Raw genomic sequence first — 2,971 nt, 5'->3', positions numbered from 1 at the left:
TTCGACCTTTTTCCGACGAACTCTTTTTCTTTCTTATTTCTCGCTATTCTAGTTTTAGGACATAAATTTTTATTCTACTTCTTATCTAAATTTCTTAAAATTACGAAAATTTATTTTAAGTGGTTAAATTGATAGACATCAAAATTTTCCGGTTCGTAGTAATAGTTGGATTTGTACGTGGACCGGGTTATTGGAGCCAAACAGTCCTCAATTATATTGAGACCAAACGAATCCTGCCCCTCTGCTGCATCTTTTGGCTATTCGAAACGTGGGCAAAATCAGAAAAGTCTATTGATTGGATAACTTATTATAATTTTTCTTTCCTTTTAAAAACTAATAGGATATTCAGTGAATGCACCGAGCAAGACGTTCACCACCTTTTGTACGTTCACCACCTGTAACTAGATCAAGACATTTAGCAAATATTACTGCCGTTGATTTCTCTTTAGAATCGTCATCCAGTCGACCAAGTACTTCAGTTCAAATTTCCGATAATCCATTTTTTGAACCAGACCTCACAATTGAGAATCCGGAGAATATTCAGGAACGGTTCGTAGATCCTGAACCACTAAACTTTCCTCCGGAACCACCAATCATTCAAACAGAGATTGTTGAGGAACGAACCATTAAATCAGAATCCTCTAGTGATTCCGATTCAACAAATTCAATTATGGAGAATCTGGAACCTTTAAGTATGGAAGACCAAATGAGAGCTAAACGCACTGGCCAAGGTCACGCAATTACTCATCCAGACATTAATGCGCCAGATTATGAAATCAAAGGACAAATTCTACACATGGTGACTAATCAATGCCAATTTAGTGGTGCGCCGAAGGAAGATCCAAATGAACATTTACGTACCTTTAATAGGATCTGCACACTATTTAAAATCCGAGAAGTGGAGGATGAACAGATATATCTCATGTTATTTCCCTGGACTTTAAAGGGAGAAGCCAAAGATTGGTTGGAATCGTTACCTGAAGGGGCGATTGATACATGGGATGTTTTAGTTGACAAATTTCTTAAACAATTCTTTCTGGCATCTAAAGCCGTAAGACTTCAAACAGAAATTGTTACGTTTACACAGAAGCCAGATGAAACTCTATATGAGGCATGGACAAGATATGGAAAGTTATTAAGAGGATGTCCGCAACATGGTTTAGACACCTGTCAAATAGTACAAATATTCTACCAAGGATGCGACATCACTACAAGGAAAGACATAGATATAGCAGCTGGTGGTTCTATTATGAAGAAAACCGAAACTGATGCTTACAAAATTATTGATAACACTGCTTCCCACTCACATGAGTGGCACCAAGAAAAAGATATCGTTAGATCATCTAAAGCAGCTAGAGCCGATTCTAGCCATGACTTAGATTCCATTTCCGCAAAGATAGATGCTGTGGAGAGACGAATGGAAAAGATGACTAAAGATATTCACTCAATACGAATTAGTTGTGAGCAGTGTGGAGGACCACATTTGACAAAAGATTGTCTCAGTATTGAATTAACAATGGAACAAAGAGAGAATATTTCATACATAAACCAAAGGCCTGGAAATAATTATCAGAATAATTATCAACCGCCAAGACCAATTTATAATCAAAACCAGAGTTATAACAGAAATATTCCATACAACAACCAACAAGGTCCTAGCAATCAACAAGTATCCAATAATACTTACAACCAGCAAAGACCTAATTTTCAAAACAAACCACCACAACAAACCGATGATAAAAAGCCGAATTTAGAAGATATGATGACGAAGCTAGTTGAAACTCAAACGCAGTTTTTCACATCTCAAAAACAAACTAATGAACAAAATGCTCAAGCATTTAGAAATCAACAAGCTTCTATTCAAAATCTGGAACAAGAAGTAAGTAACCTAGCAAGGTTAATAGGTGAAAGAAAACCGGGAAGTTTACCTAGTGATACAAATGCTAACCCCCGGAATGAAACAGCTAAAGCTATTACCACAAGAAGTGGTACAATGCTTAAACCACCGGAAATACCTGTAACTTCTGATGAAGCTATTCCTACTCCACAAGAACCACAACCTGATCAAGATAAGGAAAAAGAACCGGTAGTTGAAAAGGTTAATGAAGATAACACAGCTAAGGATAAACCTTATGTTAAACCATACCAACCACCACTTCCTTACCCGAGTAAAATGAAGAAAGAGAAACTTGAAGCCGAGCAATCCAAATTCTTGGATATGTTTAAACAGATAAATGTAAATCTTCCTTTCATTGATGTGATTTCAGGAATGCCTAGATATGCTAAATTCTTGAAAGATCTAATCTCAAATAGAAAGAAAATGGAAGAACTCTCAGCTGTTACTATGAATGCTAATTGTTCAGCAGTGCTGTTGAATAAGATACCAGAAAAATTATCTGATCCAGGAAGTTTCACAATTCCATGTTTTCTGGGTAGTCTTAGTTCAATAGAAGCATTAGCAGACTTAGGTGCTAGTATAAATCTAATGCCGTATTCACTATACGCTAAACTAGACCTTGGAGAATTGAAACCAACAAGAATAAGCATACAACTAGCCGATAGATCAATAAAATATCCTAGAGGGATAATGGAGAACATGCTAGTTAAAGTTGGTACTTTAGTATTTCCAGTAGATTTTGTTGTTTTGGACATGGAAGAAGATTCTCAAGTTCCTCTCATATTAGGAAGACCATTCTTAAACACGGCTAAAGCAATGATAGACGTGTTCGGTAAGAAATTGACCCTAAGTATAGAGGATGAGAGTATTACCTTTTCAGTTGATAGAGCAATGCAACAACCACAATCTGCAGATGATACATGTTATTATATTCAAACTATAGATGCACATGCAGAATTATTAGAAGAATTTCCAGAATTACAAGGAACAGGAGAATGTTCTTTAGGAGAAGGTAATGAACCAATTGATGAAGCTGAAATGTTAGCTACACTTATAGCTAATGGATATGAACCA

The 2,971-nt window shown here is 36.3% G+C and overlaps 1 non-coding gene across 1 annotated transcript; it reads right to left on the bottom strand.

Annotated features, from left to right (window-relative positions):
* Positions 1 to 1,054: 1,054 nt before the first annotated feature.
* LOC139869584 (small nucleolar RNA R71) lies at positions 1,055 to 1,161 on the bottom strand. The gene has a single exon (XR_011766187.1). It is a non-coding gene; the product is annotated as a small nucleolar RNA R71 (small nucleolar RNA).
* Positions 1,162 to 2,971: the final 1,810 nt, after the last annotated feature.

The sequence above is a fragment of the Rutidosis leptorrhynchoides genome, chromosome 9 (genome assembly GCF_046630445.1).
Source record: "Rutidosis leptorrhynchoides isolate AG116_Rl617_1_P2 chromosome 9, CSIRO_AGI_Rlap_v1, whole genome shotgun sequence".
NCBI classification, from domain to species: domain Eukaryota; kingdom Viridiplantae; phylum Streptophyta; class Magnoliopsida; order Asterales; family Asteraceae; genus Rutidosis; species Rutidosis leptorrhynchoides.
Note: the sequence above shows the minus strand (reverse complement) of the source record. Positions and strands in the feature narration are given on the sequence as shown.